This window comes from Pseudophryne corroboree, unplaced genomic scaffold, assembly GCF_028390025.1.
Source record: "Pseudophryne corroboree isolate aPseCor3 unplaced genomic scaffold, aPseCor3.hap2 scaffold_648, whole genome shotgun sequence".
Classification (NCBI taxonomy): domain Eukaryota; kingdom Metazoa; phylum Chordata; class Amphibia; order Anura; family Myobatrachidae; genus Pseudophryne; species Pseudophryne corroboree.
The window spans coordinates 229,735-248,899 of NW_026970237.1; the positions used below are offsets into that span (position 1 = coordinate 229,735).

Sequence of the window (19,165 nt, forward strand, 5' to 3'; positions counted from 1 at the left end):
CATTTCCAACTCCCTACACCTACTAGCCATTACTGAAACTTGGATTACGCCCTCTGACACTACTACTGCTGCTGCTTTCTCTGCTGGGGGCCTTACATTCACACACACCCCCCGACCTGGGGGTCGCCATGGGGGTGGTGTTGGGGTCCTTTTACCTTCTAGTTACTCCTACCAACTCATACCACCAGAACCATCCCTTATATTCTCTACATTTGAGGTCCACTCCATATGTCTCTTCCAACCAGTCCATCTTAGAGTAGCTGTCATTTACCGCCCCCCTGGCACTGCTTCCAAATTCATCGACAACTTTGCTTCCTCACTTCCTCTCTTCTGACATTCCCACCATTATCCTAGGCGATTTCAACATCCCTATTGACATCCCCACACAATCCCCTGCCTCTAAACTCCTTAACCTCACCTCTTCACTTGGTCTCTCCCAGTGGACCTCCTCACCCTCCCATGTGAATGGGAGCTCACTGGATCTGGTCTTCACTCACCGCTGTGATATTTCTGATTTTTCCAACTCCCCATTTCCCCTCTCTGACCACCACCTGCTCTCCTTAAACCTATCTCTCTCGACTTCCCCATCTCTACCTCCTAAGGCTACCATCACTAAGCGTAACATTGAAGCTATTGACACCACATTCCTTTCCTCCCTGTTTGACTCACTTCTCTCTCCTATTCTCTCTCTCTCTCATGCCCTGAACAAGCCACTTCCACATACAATGCTTCCCTTACTTCTGCTCTTGACTCTGTTGCTCCACCAACCACTATTCACCCTCGCAAATTAACACCTCAAACCTGGCACACCAAATGCATCAGATATCTGCAAAAATGCTCACGTACTGCTGAGCGACACTGGAGGAAATCACGCTCTAAGGCAGACTTCCTCCATTTCAAACTTATGCTCTCATCCTTCAGTGCTGCCCTTTCTCTTGCTAAACAGTCATACTTCAAGAACCTCATCTCCTCCCAGTCTTCCAACCCCTGGCGCCTCTTTGCCACTCTCAACTCACTCCTCTGCCCACCTCCACCTCGTCTCCCTTCCTCACTCTCTGCTCTTGACTTTGCCACTTACTTCACATCCAAAATTGACTCCATACGTCAGGACATCACATCACACCAGACTATCAGTAACCAGCCTTCTCCCATCCCTTACCAACCCTCCCCATCCCTCGCACCAACTCTGTCATCTTTCTCCCATGCATCTGGAGAGGAAGTCATGGCCCTCATTCGTTCCTGTCCCCTCACCACCTCCCCACTTGACCCTATCCCCTCCCGCCTCCTCTGCCACATCTCTTCTTCTGCTTGTTCCCAACTTTCCCACCTTCTCAATCTCTCCCTCTCATCAGGCACTGTCCCCTCTGCCTTCAAGCGCGCTCTCATCTCTCCTATTCTTAAAAAACCTACCCTTGATCCAAACACTCTCTCCAACTACCGACCCATCTCTCTTCTCCCTTTTGCCTCCAAACTCCTTGAGCGTATTGTCTACAACCGCCTTACTTCCTTTCTTTCCTCACACTCACTGCTTGACCCATTCCAGTCTGGCTTCCGTCCTCTCCACTCCACTGAAACTGCCCTTACAAAAGTATGCAATGACCTCCATGCTGCTAAATCTAAGGGACACTACTCTCTACTTATTCTACTTGATCTCTCTGCTGCTTTTGACACTGTGGACCACCCTCTCCTACTGCAAATCCTTCACTCCATTGGTCTGCGTAACACTGCCCTCTCTTGGTTGTCGTCCTACCTTTCTGACCGTTCATTCTCTGTCTCCTCTCATGACTCCACCTCCCCCTCACTTCCACTAACTGTAGGGGTACCCCAAGGTTCTGTCCTTGGTCCTCTTCTCTCTCTATACGTCCTCACTAGGTAAGCTCATTAGTTCTTTTGGTTTCCAATATCATCTCTATGCTGATGACACTCAAATCTATCTTTCCTCTCCAGACCTCTCCCCTACTCTCCTCACTCGTATCTCCAACTGTCTCTCTGCTATCTCTTCCTGGATGTCCCAGCGCTTTCTTAAACTTAACATGTCTAAGACCGAGCTGATCATCTTCCCTCCCTCCCGCATAACCTCACCTCCTACAATCTCATTATCTATTGATGGCACTACTATCTCCTCTACCCCCCAAATGTGCTGTCTTGGAGTAATCCTTGACTCCTCCCTCTCCTTCAAACCACACATTCAGCACCTCTCACAAACCTGCCGTTTTCATCTAAAAAATATTTCCAGGATCAGACCCTTTCTGACCCAGGATGCTACTAAGACTCTTATCCACTCACTGGTCATCTCCAGACTGGACTACTGTAATCTCCTCCTGACTGGCATTCCTGACAAATACCTCTCTCCACTCCAATCTATCCTCAATGCTGCTGCCCGGCTCATTTTCCTCACCAAATGCACTACGTCCACCTCTCCTCTCTTACTAGTCCTTCACTGGCTCCCCTTCCCTTTCAGAATCCATTTCAAGCTTCTCACACTTGCTTACAAAACCCTCACCTACTCCTCTCCCATCTACATCTCTGATCTTATCTCGCTTTACACTCCCACCCGTCCTCTTCGCTCTGCTAATGCACGCCGACTCTCCTGCCTACGGATTACTTCCTCCCACTCCTACCTCCAAGATTTTTCACGTGCTGCACCACTTCTCTGGAATTCCCTACCTCTCCCCCTCAGACTCTCCACCTCTCTACAAAATTTCAAATGGGCTCTCAAGACCCACTTCTTCACCAAACCCAGCCAAATCTCATCCTAAACCTCTGTTCCACACTCTCTATGTACCCCATCTGTCTCACCCCTGTCTGTCTACCCCTCCCCTTTAGAATGTAAGCTCTCATGAGCAGGGCCCTCTTCCCTCATGTGCTTACTCTTTTCTTACTTTAATAATCTTCAGCTGCACCAAATCCAGCAGTCTTCTGCCACCTGATACTTATTCCAGTGTCATCTGCTGATGTAGCTATGTTTATTTACCCTGTACTTGTCCTATATTGTCATCAACTGTAAGTTGCTGTTTTCCTGTTTGATTATTTGTTTATGTACTCTGTAATTGGGTGCTGCGGAACCCTTGTGGCGCCATATAAATAAAGGATAATAATAATAAATAATATAATATATAGCAGTACGGTACAATAGGCCACTGCTCTACCTACCTCTGTGTCGTCAAGTATACTATCCATCCATACCTGTGGATTTTAGAAAAAAACATATCTCGGCAGAGCAATCTATAAATCCATCATTTTTCAGACAGCAACAGTGGGTATTGTAATAGTCACCCAATCCATCACTTTTATAGGGTTACATGCATCCACATGCTACAGCCTGTCTCAATAATGCTGCATTCAGACTGCAAATGCCGGATCCTACCCGGTAAGACAAACGTGTACTTACCGGGTGGGATCCGGCATTTGCACTCCGCTGCTGGCTTTCCGACCCGGCAATATACCGGGTCGGTTGCCATAACAACGGAGCGCGCAGCAGCAGCAGGGGCGGGGGTGGAGGCAGCGTCGGGAGATGAGCTCATCTCCAGCGCCGCCTCTCCCTATCTTGTGAATGGGAACCGTGTCGCATCGACACGGCTCCCATTCACACCGCACCTGACCCGGTAATCAACCCGGGTAAAACCCTTCTTTTTTACCGGGTTGATTTACCGGGTCAGGCGACCCGCTAAATCGGCCAGTGTGCTTTCACATCGCACACTGACCCGGTTCGACACGGCAATATGCCGTGTCGGTACCGGGTTATTTGTGCGATGTGAAAGGGGTATAATTTTACTGTCACGGTGTGTGTGTTTGTGTTTTTATTTGGGTATTTTTTGTTGTTGTAGAACTACAGGTACCAGCGAGCCCGTTATTTCCCCGCCTGCTGGTACTTGAGGTTCTCAAAGTACCAGCAAGTGGGGGAGGCTTGCTGGGCCTTGTAGTTCCACAACAAAAAAACAATATTCTTTTTTTACACAGATGGCTATCAGCCCGGCACCCACCACCCAGGGGCTGCCTCGGGCTTCACCCCTGGCCCTTGGGTGCCTCGAAGGGAGGAACCTCTTGATTTAAGGGGTCCCCACTCCTCCAGGGAACCTCGGCCAGGGATGACTAGTTGGAGGGGAAATGCCAGGGCCGCAGGGACCTACATAAAAGTGTCCCCCGGCTGTGGCATTATCTCTCTGGCTAGTGGAGCCCGGTGCTGGTTTTAAAAATATGGGGGACCCCTACATCTTTTGTCCCACGTATTTTTGGAACCAAGACCCGTCTAAGAGCCCGGTGCTGGTTGTCTAAATACGGGGAACCTCTGTCCAATTTTTCCTCCAGTATTTAAATAACCAGGACCGGCTCAAAGAGGCTGGTTATACTAAGGAGGGGGGACCTCACACATTTTTTTTTAACCCATTCAGACCCTTCTCCTTTAAGTTAATGCAGAGAAAGGTAGATTTTGGGAGAAGGAATGTCCTAGCATAACTGTTAATTGCAGTGTAATACTGTAATTCAACTGTGCAGCATTTGTGGCTAAATGTCAAAGAAGCCAGTATTTACCCTGCATGCAAAACAATAAATGTATTTGCACATACCTCCCAACTAACCCAATTTTTGCAGGACAGTCACTTTTTTTGGGAATGTCCAGCTAACCCAAACAACCCCCCCCCCCCCCCAGTGTCCCATAGTCATGGGGAAGGGGGGGGTGGAAGGCTCCCTGTAGCTTGTTGCTCTGCAAATATGCACATTGTGGGTAATTCAGACCTGATCGCTAGGGTGCGTTTTTGCATCCCTGTGATCAGGTGGTTGCCGCCTACAGCGGAAGGGAAAATTTGCTGTGCAGGTGTGTGATCACATGTGCACAAGAGCTGCACAGCTCAGCACTTACTCAGCCATTGAGGTGACGTCACAAATCCTCCCACAAAACGCCGGGTCCCTCCAGTGTTTTTCCGGACACTCCCTAGAAACATTCAGTTGCCACCCACACAAACACCCTCTTCTTGTCAATCTTCTTGTGATCTCCGGACCGTCGCACCTACGCATTGTGGCGCATACGCATGTGCAGTGCAGACCTGATTGCCCGCTGGGTGAAAATAAATTGAAGCGATCTGGTCTGAATAAGCCCCAATGTCTATTCACGGGAGACAGAGGGGCTGGGGCATGGTCAGCAGCTCACAGAGCACCTATAATGACAAAAATGGGAGACATGGCTCATGATCGCGATATACCTGCGAAGGTACGCCCTCTACTGATTGACAGGCAGAGGCATTCGCATTTTCTGCGGGGCACCCGGAGAAAATGTAGGCACATGCACAGGATGGACCCTGCGTATATGTCCCCATCCTCTTCATAGTTTTTGCGGTTGGAACGAGCAGTGTGAAAACATCAATCGATGGGGGTAATTCCAAGTTGATCGCAGCAGGAATTTTGTTAGCAGTTGGGCAAAACCATGTGCACTGCATTTACGAACAGATGATTTTTTATATAAATTTTAAAATGTTAGTAAATGTGTGTGTTTTTTTCAACCTGGAAGCCCAACATCGATTAAGATCGATCTTAAATAGACCCCTGGGTTTTAAGGATAACCATATTGAGTCCAATGGTTAATTTACATTGACCGAAGTTCTAATTAAGTAGTGATGTGCACCGGAAATTTTTCGGGTTTTGGTTTTGGGTTCGGTTCCGCGGCCGTGTTTTGGGTTTGGACGCGTTTTGGCAAAACCTCACCGAAATTTTTTTGTCGGATTCGGGTGTGTTTTGGATTCGGGTGTTTTTTTCAAAAAACCCTAAAAAACAGCTTAAATCATAGAATTTGGGGGTCATTTTGATCCCATAGTATTATTAACCTCAATAACCATAATTTCCACTCATTTTCAGTCTTTTTTGAACACCTAACACCTCACAATATTATTTTAATTGGTATTTGGTACCGGGGACACAGTACCTCAATCAAGTCTATAGTTGGCTCTGAAATCAGCATTAAACTGGATCCACACTTAGATTATCTGTCCAATTTTTTTTTCTAGTTGAAACAAAATTATGCTAATATGTGGCAGCAAATGACAATTGACCATTTGCTCCCAAACACTGGAAAACATCCAAAAATGGTCATTTAGATAAATTGGTTAAATCCATTTCATTTAGCTAATTTATCCAAACTACCTTTATTGTATCTTTGTGGGTGAATGATGTGTGGGTCAGTGTTGAGGGTGGTGGAGGAGATGGGTAATAGGCACAGCAGGGTGTGGACAGTCAAATAGTGTGCTTAGAGGTGCAGATAAATAGGGATATCTAATAATTCACCCACTATTCTATAGAATTATTAGATATCCCTATTTATCTGCATTACTCACCTAACACTCAGCATTTATCTACATGCTGATGCTATTCATAGCACTTAGCTTGCAAGTATTTTACCCATAAGGAGACACATTAGATGTTCCCTCTCTTTTCATTAAAGACGTCCCCAGCAACCATACTGTACTATACTATAACAGGAATAATTACTGTGGGGGATTATACCATTTGATCTGGAATAAAGGGAAAATATTGTGGAAAGAGTTCTGTAAGTGTATTATATGTAGAACTATTGCCAGGTTCTGACATTTGTCAAGTGAATTACTAATATACATTCAACTAATATTACATAGTGTCCAGTAATTCAGTATCAGACTAATTGATATAGTCAATTTGGATCAATAATAAAGACACAACACAGGTAGCGAACCTTGATATTAATAAATGTATTTCCATTTATTATATATGGTAATTACATTATACAAACTTATTGTACTTTATTTCGTGTTTAGACAATTTTAACGAATTTATTAAAAGTTAATTTTTAAATCATCATTTGTGCGCCAGCAAAAGAGACATTCTTTTCTCTTCTCCTTTCCTGCATAACATTACTTGTCTCTGGTAGCACCCCCGAACGTCCTACAATTAATATTTAATATAACTGATGGACATTTATTGGGGCCTCTTCTTACAAATATTTAGAATTTAATAGCTGGTGCAGAACACATCCCCTTCCCCCCATTCCCTGTATATCTGGATTCACCAAGGAAATGCTGATGCTGACTCCAAGAAGAAAGGGAGTCTCTTCCCTATGAAGGTGAAGCCTTGTTTGGCGACGGCCTAGTTAATTTGATCTCGGCAGCTCCCGCAGGTAAGTCAACCTTCTTGCACTATGTTCCCTCTCAACGGATAAAGACGCATCATTATCTGATGCAGTCATTTCGGCCCAATAGATATGCAAGAAGTTAAGATTCCCCTTTCTTTGCAGGTAGAGGAAGGAGAAGAGGGAAGAGGTCTGTAGCCTCTTCAAGATTGCAGGAGCAGAGATTGTCCTCTGCTTCTGCCAAATCCACTGCATGACGCTAGGGCTTTCTTGCAGGAGCCCGCACCAGTGGGGGCACGTCTAAAACTCTTCAGTCAGTTCTGGATTCATTCGGACCTGGACTCGTGGGTTTTATAAATAGTGTCCCAAGGGTACAAACTGGGGTTTCAAGACGTTCCCCCTCACCGATTGTTCAAATCAGCCTTAGTCAGCAGGGAGAAGGTTTTTATTCAAGCCTCTTCGTGGTCCCGAAGCCGGACGGCTCAGTCAGACCAATCTGAAATCTGAAATCCCTTAATTTCTACCTAAAGAAATTCAATTTCAAGATGGAATCTCTCATGGTAGTGATCTCCAGTCCGGAGGAAGGAGATTTCATGGTTTTGGTAAACTTAAAGGATGCCTACTTACATGTTCCCATTTAGCCACTGCATCAAGCTACCTGAGGTTTGCAATTCAGGATTGTCATTACTAATTTCAGATGTTGCCATTTGGTCTGTCCACGGCTCCGAGGATTTTCACCAGGGTGATGGCGGAAATGATGGTTCTCCTTCGCAAGCAAGGAGTCACAATTATCCCGTACTTGGATGTTCTCCTGATAAAGGCGAGATCCAGGGACCAGTTGGTGCAAAACATTGCACTCTCCCTGACAGTTCTTCAACAACATGGTTGGCTCCTAAACTTGCCAAAATCGCAGTTGGTCCCAATGACGCGGTTGTTGTTTTTGGGAGTGATACTGGACACAGAAGAGGTTTTCCTCCAGTGGAAAGGCTATGGAGATCCAGAGTCTGGTCAAACAAATTCTGAAACCAGCAAGAGTGTTAATCCATCAATGCATTCGGTTGCTGGGGAAGATGGTTTTGGCCTACGAGGCCATTCAGTTTGGCAGGTTCCATGCCAGAGTGTTCCAGTGGGACCTGTTGGACAAGTGGTCCGGATCCCACCTACACATGCACCGGAGGATAATCCTGTCTTCCAAGACCAGAATATCACTCCATTGGTGGCTGCACAGTTCTCACCTCCTAGAGGGGCGATGGTTCGGGATCCAGGACTGGATTCTAGGGACCACGGATGCAACCCTTTCGAGGTGGGGAGCAGTCACACAGGGGGAAAACGTCCAAGGAAGATGGTCAAGTCAGGAAAGTTGTCTCCACATAAATGTTCTGGAGTTAAGGGCTGCGGAGCCCGTCTATCCCCATGGTCCTTACGGAGTCCCCAGCATCCTCTAGGACGTAAGGACGTAAGCAGACAGGAGAAGTCAGGATAGTGCGCAAGGGCATAGAAGGGAGCGGCTCAAGAATAGAGAAGTGGAAACAGACAGCAAACTAGGCTGGAGAGAGACCTGAGACAAAGAGATCTGAATTATACGAGAGCCGACCAGGGGAAACACAAATTATGCAGTCAAGTTTCCCACATTTGGGGAAATCGCAGGAGCAGCACACCCAGAGTGCAATGGGTGAGCCTTGCCCTGGGAGAAGCACCTTCATGATCAAAGTATCTCACCTGGCAGGTAAGTAGGAGTTGGGCTAGAGCTGGGGAGGGTCGCTGCTCAGGCACCCCCCTGTCAAGTGAAGGAGATCCAACTGAGGCAGCACAAGGAAACTCTCGAAAGAAGAACAAGGCTAGAGGAAGATCTGAGACAAAGAAATCTGACTTTTACCAGAGCTGACCAGAGGAAAGCACAAACACAGTCCCCCACTACCACAAATAATGCAGTCAAGTTACCCACATTTGGGGAAATCACAGGGGTCAGCATACCCAGAATGCAATGAATGAACCTCACCCTGGGAGAACAATCTTCATGACCATGGTATCTCCTATGCAAAATAAGTATGATTTGGGATAGGGCTGGGGAGGGCCGCTGCTCAGGCACATCTCTGTCAAGTAAAGGAGATTCAACTGAGGCAGCACAAGGGAACTCTCATCTGGGGACAACAACTGCAGGGAGAACACATATTTTCAGATGAACATGGGAGGGCAGAAGGCTGACTAATACTGAAGCACCACTAAACAACAAACCAAATGCAACAACTAGTACAAGCATTCCTGGGGGAAGGTCTGCAGAAGACGGATTTGCATACGGTGATGTCATCCAAGCAGTGTGCCAAAGTTGGCTGGAACCCTCAACTGCATATGAAAAGAGAAAAGGGGTATGCAGGGCATGGCGGCCTTCTGCGGCGCTTGGATGACCCCTAGTTTGCATTAAACACCCCCACCCTCCTTCGGTGTGGGGCTCATGTTGGCCATGCCCCAGCCCCTGAAGCATTCAAGCTGATTTCTTGCAGCAGCTGGGCACTGTAACAGCTCCAGAGCTGCTCTGTAAGGCAAGTAAAAGGGTGTGGGCCCTGCAGCACTACCTGTAGTTTGCATTGTGCATTGTAAGGCACTAAGTAAGCAGATAGGAGGAGAAGTCAGGATAGTGCACAAGGAAAAAAGAAGTGGAAACAGACAGCAAACTAGGCTGGAGAGAGACCTGAGACAAAGAGATCTGAATTATATGAGAGCTGACCAGGGGAAACACAAATTATGCAGTCAAGTTTCCCACATTTGGGGAAATCACAGGGGCAGCACACCCAGAGTGCAATGGGTGATCCTTGCCCTGGGAGAAGCAACTTCATGATCATAGTATCTCACCTGACAGGTAAGTAGGAGTTGAGCTAGAGCTGGGGAGGGTCGCTGCTCGGGCACCCCCCTGTCAAGTGAAGGAGATCCAACTGAGGCAGCACAAGGGAACTCTCGAAAGAAGAACAAGGCTAGAGGAAAATCTGAGACAAAGAAATCTGACTTTTACCAGAGCTGACCAGAGGAAAGCACAAACACAGTCCCCCACTACCACAAATAATGCAGTCGAGTTTGCCACATTTGGGGAAATCACAGGGGTCAGCATACCCAGAATGCAATGAATGAACCTCACCCTGGGAGAACAATCTTCATGACCATGGTATCGGCTATGCAAAATAAGTATGATTTGGGATAGGACTGGGGAGGGCCGCTGCTCAGGCACATCTCTGTCAAGTAAAGGAGATTCAACTGAGGCAGCACAAGGGAACTCTCATCTGGGGACAACAACTGCAGAGAGAACACATATTTTCAGATGAACATGGGAGGGCAGAAGGCTGCCTAATACTGAAGCACCCCCAAACAACAAACCAAATGCAACAACTAGTGCTAGCATTCCTGGGGGAAGGCTGCAGCAGATGGATTTGCATATGGTGATGTCATCCAAGCAGTGGGTCAAAGTTGGCTTCAACCCTCGTCTGCATATGAAAAGAGAAAAGGGGCGTGCAGGGCATGGCAGCCTTTTGCAGCACTTGGATGACCCCTAGTTCGCATTAAACATCTCCACCCTCCTTCGGTGTGGGTCTCATGTTGGCTATGCACCATCCCCTAAAGTATTCAAGCTGATTTCTTGCAGCAGCTGGGCACTGTAACAGCTCCAGAGCTGCTCTGTAAGGCAAATAAAAGGGTGCGGGACCTGCAGCACTACCTGTAGTTTGCATTGTGCATTGGAAGGCACAAAGTTAGCAGACGGGAGAAGTCAGGATAGTGCGCAAGGGCATAGAAGGGAGCGGCTCAAGAAAAGAGAAGTGTAAACAGACAGCAAACTAGGCTGGAGAGAGACCTGAGACAAAGAGATCTGAATTATACGAGAGCCGACCAGAGGAAACACAAATTATGCAGTCAAGTGTCCCACATTTGGGGAAATCACAGGAGCAGCACACCCAGAGTGCAATGGGTGAGCCTTGCCCTGGGAGAAGCACCTTCCTGATCATAGTATCTCACCTGGCAGGTAAGTAGGAGTTGGGCTAGAGCTGGGGAGGGTCGCTGCTCGGGCACCCCCATGTCAAGTGAAGGAGATCCAACTGAGGCAGCACAAGGGAACTCTCGAAAGAAGAACAAGGCTAGAGGAAGATCTGAGACAAAGAAATCTGACTTTTACCAGAGCTGACCAGAGGAAAGCACAAACACAGTCCCCCACTACCACAAATAATGCAGTCGAGTTTCCCACATTTGGGGAAATCACAGGGGTCAGCATACCCAGAATGCAATGAATGAACCTCACCCTGGGAGAACAATCTTCATGACCATGGTATCTTCTATGCAAAATAAGTATGATTTGGGATAGGGCTGGGGAGGGCCGCTGCTCAGGCACATCTCTGTCAAGTAAAGGAGATTCAACTGAGGCAGCACAAGTGAACTCTCATCTGGGGACAACAACTGCAGGGAGAACACATATTTTCAGATGAACATGGGAGGGCAGAAGGCTACCTAATACTGAAGCACCCCCAAACAACAAACCAAATGCAACAACTAGTGCAAGCATTCCTGGGGGAAGGCCTGCAGCAGATGGATTTGCATATGGTGATGTCATCCAAGCAGTGGGTCAAAGTTGGCTTCAACCCTCATCTGCATATGAAAAGAGAAAAGGGGCGTGCAGGGCATGGCAGCCTTTTTCGGCGCTTGGATGACCCCTAGTTCGCATTAAACACCTCCACCCTCCTTCGGTGTGGGGCTCATGTTGGCTATGCCCCAGCCCCTGAAGCATTCAAGCTGATTCCTTGCAGCAGCTGGGCACTGTAAAAGCTCCAGAGCTGCTCTGTAAGGCAAATAAAAGGGTGTGGGACCTGCAGCACTACCTGTAGTTCGCATTGTGCGTTGGAAGGCACAAAGTAAGCAGACGGGAGAAGTCAGGATAGTGCGCAAGGGCATAGAAGGGAGCGGCTCAAGAAAAGAGAAGTGGAAACAGACAGCAAACTAGGCTGGAGAGAGACCTGAGACAAAAAGATCTGAATTATACGAGAGCCGACCAGGGGAAACACAAATTATGCAGTCAAGTTTCCCACATTTGGGGAAATCGCAGGAGCAGCACACCCAGAGTGCAATGGGTGAGCCTTGCCCTGGGAGAAGCACCTTCATGATCATAGTATCTCACCTGGCAGGTAAGTAGGAGTTGGGCTAGAGCTGGGGAGGGTCGCTGCTCGGGCACCCCCCTGTCAAGTGAAGGAGATCCAACTGAGGCAGCACAAGAGAACTCTCGAAAGAAGAACAAGGCTAGAGGAAAATCTGAGACAAAGAAATCTGACTTTTACCAGAGCTGACCAGAGGAAAGCACAAACACAGTCCCCCACTACCACAAATAATGCAGTCGAGTTTCCCCACATTTGGGGAAATCTCAGGGGTAAGCATACCCAGAATGCAATGAATGAACCTCACCCTGGGAGAACAATCTTCATGACCATGGTATCTCCTATGCAAAATAAGTATGATTTGGGATAGGGCTGGGGAGGGCCGCTGCTCAGGCACATCTCTGTCAAGTAAAGGAGATTCAACTGAGGCAGCACAAGGGAACTCTCATCTGGGGACAACAACTGCAGGGAGAACACATATTTTCAGATGAACATGGGAAGGCAGAAGGCTGCCTAATACTGAAGCACCCCCAAACAACAAACCAAATGCAACAACTAGTACAAGCATTCCAGGGGGAAGGTCTGCAGAAGACGGATTTGCATACGGTGATGTCATCCAAGCAGTGGGCCAAAGTTGGCTGGAACCCTCATCTGCATATGAAAAGAGAAAAGGAGTATGCAGGACATGGCGGCCTTTTGCGGCGCTTGGATGACCCCTAGTTTGCATTAAACACCCCCACCCTCCTTCGGTGTGGGGCTCATGTTGGCCATGCCCCAGCCCCTGAAGCATTCAAGCTGATTTCTTGCAGCAGCTGGGCACTGTAACAGCTCCAGAGCTGCTCTGTAAGGCAAGTAAAAGGGTGTGGGCACTGCAGCACTACCTGTAGTTTGCATTGTGAATTGTAAGGCACAAAGTAAGCAGACGGGAGGAGAAGTCAGGATAGTGCACAAGGGTATAGAAGGGAGGGGCTCAAGAAAAAAGAAGTGGAAACAGACAGCAAACTAGGCTGGAGAGAGACCTGAGACAAAGAGATCTGAATTATATGAGAGCCGACCAGGGGAAACACAAATTATGCAGTCAAGTTTCCCACATTTGGGGAAATCACTGGGGTAGCACACCCAGAGTGCAATGGGTGATCCTTGCCCTGGGAGAAGCAACTTCATGATCATAGTATCTCACCTGGCAGGTAAGTAGGAGTTGGGCTACAGCTGGGGAGGGTCGCTGCTCGGGCACCCCCCTGTCAAGTGAAGGAGATCCAACTGAGGCAGCACAAGGAATCTCTCGAAAGAAGAACAAGGCTAGAGGAAGATCTGAGACAAATAAATCTGACTTTTACCAGAGCTGACCAGAGGAAAGAACAAACACAGTCCCCCACTACCACAAATAATGCAGTCGAGTTTCCCACATTTGGGGAAATCATACGGGTCAGCATACCCAGAATGCAATGAATGAACCTCACCCTGGGAGAACAATCTTCATGACCATGGTATCTCCTATGCAAAATAAGTATGATTTGGGATAGGGCTGGGGAGGGCCGCTGCTCAGGCACATCTCTGTCAAGTAAAGGAGATTCAACTGAGGCAGCACAAGGGAACTCTCATCTGGGGACAACAACTGCAGGGAGAACACATATTTTCAGATGAACATGGGAGGGCAGAAGACTACCTAATACTGAAGCACCCCCAAACAACAAACCAAAGGCAACAACTAGTGCAAGCATTCCTGGGGGAAGGCCTGCAGTAGATGGATTTGCATATGGTGATGTCATCCAAGCAGTGGGTCAAAGTTGGCTTCAACCCTCGTCTGCATATGAAAAGAGAAAAGGGGCGTGCAGGGCATGGCAGCCTTTTTCGGGGCTTGGATGACCCCTAGTTCGCATTAAACACCTCCACCCTCCTTCGGTGTGGGGCTCATGTTGGCTATGCCCCAGCCCCTGAAGCATTCAAGCTGATTTCTTGCAGCAGCTGGGCACTGTAACAGCTCCAGAGCTGCTCTGTAAGGCAAGTAAAAGGGTGTGGGCCCTGCAGCACTACCTGTAATTCGCATTGTGCGTTGGAAGGCACAAATTAAGCAGACATGAGAAGTCAGGATAGTGCGCAAGGGCATAGAAGGGAGCGGCTCAAGAAAAGAGAAGTGGAAACAGACAGCAAACTAGGCTGGAGAGAGACCTGAGACAAAAAGATCTGAATTATACGAGAGCCGACCAGGGGAAACACAAATTATGCAGTCAAGTTTCCCACATTTGGGGAAATCACAGGAACAGCAAACCCAGAGTGCAATGGGTGAGCCTTGCCCTGGTAGAAGCACCTTCCTGATCATAGTATCTCACCTGGCAGGTAAGTAGGAGTTGGGCTAGAGCTGGGGAGGGTCGCTGCTCGGGCACCCCCCTGTCAAGTGAAGGAGATCCAACTGAGGCAGCACAAGGGAACTCTCGAAAGAAGAACAAGGCTAGAGGAAGGTCTGAGACAAAGAAATCTGACTTTTACCAGAGCTGACCAGAGGAAAGCACAAACACAGTCCCCCACTACCATAAATAATGCAGTCAAGTTTCCCACATTTGGGGAAATCACTGGGGTCAGCATACCCAGAATGCAATGAATGAACCTCACCCTGGGAGAACAATCTTCATGACCATGGTATCTCCTATGCAAAATAAGTATGATTTGGGATAGGGCTGGGGAGGGCCGCTGCTCAGGCACATCTCTGTCAAGTAAAGGAGATTCAACTGAGGCAGCACAAAGGAACTCTCATCTGGGGACAACAACTGCAGGGAGAACACATATTTTCAGATGAACATGGGAGGGCAGAAGGCTACCTAATACTGAAGCACCCCCAAACAACAAACCAAATGCAACAACTAGTGCAAGCATTCCTGGGGGAAGGTCTGCAGAAGACGGATTTGCATACGGTGATGTCATCCAAGCAGTGGGCCAAAGTTGGCTGGAACCCTCATCTGCATATGAAAAGAGAAAAGGAGTATGCAGGGCATGGCGGCCTTTTGCGGCGCTTGGATGACCCCTAGTTCGCATTAAACACCCCCACCCTCCTTCGGTGTGGGGCTCATGTTGGCCATGCCCCAGCCCCTGAAGCATTCAAGCTGATTTCTTGCAGCAGCTGGGCACTGTAACAGCTCCAGAGCTGCTCTGTAAGGCAAGTAAAAGGGTGTGGGCCCTGCAGCACTACCTGTAGTTTGCATTGTGAATTGTAAGGCACAAAGTAAGCAGACGGGAGGAGAAGTCAGGATAGTGCACAAGGGTATAGAAGGGAGGGGCTCAAGAAAAAAGAAGTGGAAACAGACAGCAAACTAGGCTGGAGAGAGACCTGAGACAAAGAGATCTGAATTATATGAGAGCCGACCAGGGGAAATACAAATTATGCAGTCAAGTTTCCCACATTTGGGGAAATCACTGGGGCAGCACACCCAGAGTGCAATGGGTGATCCTTGCCCTGGGAGAAGCAACTTCATGATCATAGTATCTCACCTGGCAGGTAAGTAGGAGTTGGGCTAGAGCTGGGGAGGGTCGCTGCTCGGGCACCCCCCTGTCAAGTGAAGGAGACCCAACTGAGGCAGCACAAGGGAACTCTCGAAAGAAGAACAAGGCTAGAGGAAAATCTGAGACAAAGAAATCTGACTTTTACCAGAGCTGACCAGAGGAAAGAACAAACACAGTCCCCCACTACCACAAATAATGCAGTCGAGTTTCCCACATTTGGGGAAATCATACGGGTCAGCATACTCAGAATGCAATGAATGAACCTCACCCTGGGAGAACAATCTTCATGACCATGGTATCTCCTATGCAAAATAAGTATGATTTGGGATAGGGCTGGGGAGAGTCGCTGCTCGGGCACCCCCCTGTCAAGTGAAGGAGATCCAACTGAGGCAGCACAAGGAATCTCTCGAAAGAAGAACAAGGCTAGAGGAAGATCTGAGACAAATAAATCTGACTTTTACCAGAGCTGACCAGAGGAAAGAACAAACACAGTCCCCCACTACCACAAACAATGCAGTCGAGTTTCCCACATTTGAGGAAATCATACGGGTCAGCATACCCAGAATGCAATGAATGAACCTCACCCTGGGAGAACAATCTTCATGACCATGGTATCTCCTATGCAAAATAAGTATGATTTGGGATAGGGCTGGGGAGGGCCGCTGCTCAGGCACATCTCTGTCAAGTAAAGGAGATTCAACTGAGGCAGCACAAGGGAACTCTCATCTGGGGACAACAACTGCAGGGAGAACACATATTTTCAGATGAACATGGGAGGGCAGAAGGCTACCTAATACTGAAGCACCCCCAAACAACAAACCAAATGCAACAACTAGTGCAAGCATTCCTGGGGGAAGGCCTGCAGCAGATGGATTTGCATATGGTGATGTCATCCAAGCAGTGGGTCAAAGTTGGCTTCAACCCTCGTCTGCATATGAAAAGAGAAAAGGGGCGTGCAGGGCATGGCAGCCTTTTTCGGCGCTTGGATGACCCCTAGTTCGCATTAAACACCTCCACCCTCCTTTGGTGTGGGGCTCATGTTGGCTATGCCCCAGCCCCGAAGCATTCAAGCTGAGTTCTTGCAGCAGCTGGGCACTGTAACAGCTCCAGAGCTGCTCTGTAAGGCAAATAAAAGGGTATGGGACCTGCAGCACTACCTGTAGTTCGCATTGTGCATTGGAAGGCACAAAGTAAGCAGACGGGAGAAGTCAGGATAGTGCGCAAGGGCATAGAAGGGAGCGGCTCAAGAAAAGAGAAGTGGAAACAGACAGCAAAGTAGGCTGGAGAGAGACCTGAGACAAAGAGATCTGAATTATACGAGAGCCGACCAGGGAAAACACAAATTATGCAGTCAAGTTTCCCACATTTGGGGAAATCACAGGAGCAGCACACCCAGAGTGCAATGGGTGAGCCTTGCCCTGGGAGAAGCACCTTCCTGATCATAGTATCTCACCTGGCAGGTAAGTAGGAGTTGGGCTAGAGCTGGGGAGGGTCGCTGCTCGGGCACCCCCCTGTCAAGTGAAGGAGATCCAACTGAGGCAGCACAAGGGAACTCTCGAAAGAAGAACAAGGCTAGAGGAAGATCTGAGACAAAACAAATCTGACTTTTACCAGAGCTGACCAGAGGAAAGAACAAACACAGTCCCCCACTACCACAAATAATGCAGTCGAGTTTCCCACATTTGGGGAAATCACAGGGGTCAGCATACCCAGAATGCAATGAATGAACCTCACCCTGGGAGAACAATTTTCATGACCATGTTATCTCCAACGCAAAATAAGTATGATTTGGGATAGGGCTGGGGAGGGCCGCTGCTCAGGCACATCTCTGTCAAGTAAAGGAGATTCAACTGAGGCAGCACAAGGGAACTCTCATCTGGGGACAACAACTGCAGGGAGAACACATATTTTCAGATGAACATGGGAGGGCAGAAGGCTACCTAATACTGAAGCACCCCCAAACAACAAACCAAATGCAACAACTATTGCAAGCATTCCTGGGGGAAGGCCTGCAGCAGATGGATTTGCATATGGTGATGTCATCAAAGCAGTGGGTCAAAGTTGGCTTCAACCCTCGTCTGCATATGAAAAGAGAAAAGGGGCGTGCAGGGCATGGCAGCCTTTTTCGGCGCTTGGATGACCCCTAGTTCGCATTAAACACCTCCACCCTCCTTCGGTGTGGGGCTCATGTTGGCTATGCCCCAGCCCCTGAAGCATTCAAGCTGATTTCTTGCAGCAGCTGGGCACTGTAACAGCTCCAGAGCTGCTCTGTAAGGCAAGTAAAAGGGCGTGGGCCCTGCAACACTACCTGTAGTTCGCATTGTGCGTTGGAAGGCACAAATTAAGCAGACGGGAGAAGTCAGGATAGTGCGCAAGGGCATAGAAGGGAGCGGCTCAAGAAAAGAGAAGTGGAAACAGACAGCAAACTAGGCTGGAGAGAGACCTGAGACAAAGAGATCTGAATTATACGAGAGCCGACCAGGGGAAACACAAATTATGCAGTCAAGTTTCCCACATTTGGAGAAATCACAGGAGCAGCACACCCAGAGTGCAATGGGTGAGCCTTGCCCTTGGAGAAGCACCTTCATGATCATAGTATATCACCTGGCAGGTAAGTAGGAGTTGGGCTAGAGCTGGGGAGGGTCGCTGCTCGGGCACCCCCCTGTCAAGTGAAGGAGACCCAACTGAGGCAGCACAAGGGAACTCTCGAAAGAAGAACAAGGCTAGAGGAAAATCTGAGACAAAGAAATCTGACTTTTACCAGAGCTGACCAGAGGAAAGCAAAAACACAGTCCCCCACTACCACAAATAATGCAGTCGAGTTTCCCACATTTGGGGAAATCACAGGGGTCAGCATACCCAGAATGCAATGAATGAACCTCACCCTGGGAGAACAGTCTTCATGACCATGGTATCTCCTATGCAAAATAAGTATGATTTGGTATAGGGCTGGGGAGGGCCGCTGCTCAGGCACATCTCTGTCAAGTAAAGGAGATTCAACTGAGGCAGCACAAGGGAACTCATCTGGGGACAACAACTGCAGGGAGAACACATATTTTCAGATGAACATGGGAGGGCAGAAGGCTACCTAATACTGAAGCACCCCCAAACAACAAACCAAATGCAACAACTAGTGCAAGCATTCCTGGGGGAAGGCCTGCAGCAGATGGATTTGCATATGGTGATGTCATCCAAGCAGTGGGTCAAAGTTGGCTTCAACCCTCGTCTGCATATGAAAAGAGAAAAGGGGCGTGCAGGGCATGGCAGCCTTTTTCGGCGCTTGAATGACCCCTAGTTCGCATTAAACACCCCCACCCTCCTTCGGTGTGGGGCTCATGTTGGCTATGCCCCAGCCCCGAAGCATTCAAGCTGAGTTCTTGCAGCAGCTGGGCACTGTAACAGCTCCAGAGCTGCTCTGTAAGGCAAATAAAAGGGTGTGGGACCTGCAGCACTACCT

General features: G+C 48.3%; 16 non-coding genes and 3 pseudogenes across 16 annotated transcripts; all 19 read right to left on the minus strand.

Annotated features, from left to right (window-relative positions):
• Nucleotides 1-8,661: 8,661 nt before the first annotated feature.
• On the minus strand, nt 8,662-8,824 carry LOC135036468 (U1 spliceosomal RNA). Its single transcript, XR_010231209.1, has one exon. It is a non-coding gene; the product is annotated as a U1 spliceosomal RNA (small nuclear RNA).
• Nucleotides 8,825-8,976: 152 nt separating this feature from the next.
• On the minus strand, nt 8,977-9,140 carry LOC135036527 (U1 spliceosomal RNA). The gene has a single exon (XR_010231245.1). It is a non-coding gene; the product is annotated as a U1 spliceosomal RNA (small nuclear RNA).
• Nucleotides 9,141-9,813: 673 nt separating this feature from the next.
• On the minus strand, nt 9,814-9,955 carry LOC135036486 (U1 spliceosomal RNA; annotated as a pseudogene).
• A 152-nt stretch (nt 9,956-10,107) lies between these two features.
• LOC135036553 (U1 spliceosomal RNA) lies at nt 10,108-10,271 on the minus strand. The gene has a single exon (XR_010231270.1). It is a non-coding gene; the product is annotated as a U1 spliceosomal RNA (small nuclear RNA).
• A 670-nt stretch (nt 10,272-10,941) lies between these two features.
• On the minus strand, nt 10,942-11,104 carry LOC135036467 (U1 spliceosomal RNA). The gene has a single exon (XR_010231208.1). It is a non-coding gene; the product is annotated as a U1 spliceosomal RNA (small nuclear RNA).
• A 152-nt stretch (nt 11,105-11,256) lies between these two features.
• Nucleotides 11,257-11,420, minus strand: LOC135036524 (U1 spliceosomal RNA). Its single transcript, XR_010231242.1, has one exon. It is a non-coding gene; the product is annotated as a U1 spliceosomal RNA (small nuclear RNA).
• A 671-nt stretch (nt 11,421-12,091) lies between these two features.
• LOC135036462 (U1 spliceosomal RNA) lies at nt 12,092-12,254 on the minus strand. The gene has a single exon (XR_010231204.1). It is a non-coding gene; the product is annotated as a U1 spliceosomal RNA (small nuclear RNA).
• Nucleotides 12,255-12,406: 152 nt separating this feature from the next.
• Nucleotides 12,407-12,571, minus strand: LOC135036519 (U1 spliceosomal RNA). Its single transcript, XR_010231237.1, has one exon. It is a non-coding gene; the product is annotated as a U1 spliceosomal RNA (small nuclear RNA).
• A 695-nt stretch (nt 12,572-13,266) lies between these two features.
• Nucleotides 13,267-13,408, minus strand: LOC135036498 (U1 spliceosomal RNA; annotated as a pseudogene).
• A 152-nt stretch (nt 13,409-13,560) lies between these two features.
• LOC135036550 (U1 spliceosomal RNA) lies at nt 13,561-13,724 on the minus strand. Its single transcript, XR_010231267.1, has one exon. It is a non-coding gene; the product is annotated as a U1 spliceosomal RNA (small nuclear RNA).
• A 671-nt stretch (nt 13,725-14,395) lies between these two features.
• On the minus strand, nt 14,396-14,558 carry LOC135036499 (U1 spliceosomal RNA). Its single transcript, XR_010231222.1, has one exon. It is a non-coding gene; the product is annotated as a U1 spliceosomal RNA (small nuclear RNA).
• Nucleotides 14,559-14,710: 152 nt separating this feature from the next.
• LOC135036532 (U1 spliceosomal RNA) lies at nt 14,711-14,874 on the minus strand. Its single transcript, XR_010231249.1, has one exon. It is a non-coding gene; the product is annotated as a U1 spliceosomal RNA (small nuclear RNA).
• A 702-nt stretch (nt 14,875-15,576) lies between these two features.
• Nucleotides 15,577-15,711, minus strand: LOC135036506 (U1 spliceosomal RNA; annotated as a pseudogene).
• Nucleotides 15,712-15,863: 152 nt separating this feature from the next.
• On the minus strand, nt 15,864-16,027 carry LOC135036543 (U1 spliceosomal RNA). Its single transcript, XR_010231260.1, has one exon. It is a non-coding gene; the product is annotated as a U1 spliceosomal RNA (small nuclear RNA).
• A 152-nt stretch (nt 16,028-16,179) lies between these two features.
• Nucleotides 16,180-16,343, minus strand: LOC135036562 (U1 spliceosomal RNA). The gene has a single exon (XR_010231279.1). It is a non-coding gene; the product is annotated as a U1 spliceosomal RNA (small nuclear RNA).
• Nucleotides 16,344-17,013: 670 nt separating this feature from the next.
• Nucleotides 17,014-17,176, minus strand: LOC135036465 (U1 spliceosomal RNA). Its single transcript, XR_010231206.1, has one exon. It is a non-coding gene; the product is annotated as a U1 spliceosomal RNA (small nuclear RNA).
• A 153-nt stretch (nt 17,177-17,329) lies between these two features.
• LOC135036552 (U1 spliceosomal RNA) lies at nt 17,330-17,493 on the minus strand. Its single transcript, XR_010231269.1, has one exon. It is a non-coding gene; the product is annotated as a U1 spliceosomal RNA (small nuclear RNA).
• Nucleotides 17,494-18,164: 671 nt separating this feature from the next.
• On the minus strand, nt 18,165-18,327 carry LOC135036501 (U1 spliceosomal RNA). Its single transcript, XR_010231223.1, has one exon. It is a non-coding gene; the product is annotated as a U1 spliceosomal RNA (small nuclear RNA).
• Nucleotides 18,328-18,479: 152 nt separating this feature from the next.
• On the minus strand, nt 18,480-18,643 carry LOC135036530 (U1 spliceosomal RNA). Its single transcript, XR_010231247.1, has one exon. It is a non-coding gene; the product is annotated as a U1 spliceosomal RNA (small nuclear RNA).
• Between the last annotated feature and the right edge of the window lie 522 nt (nt 18,644-19,165).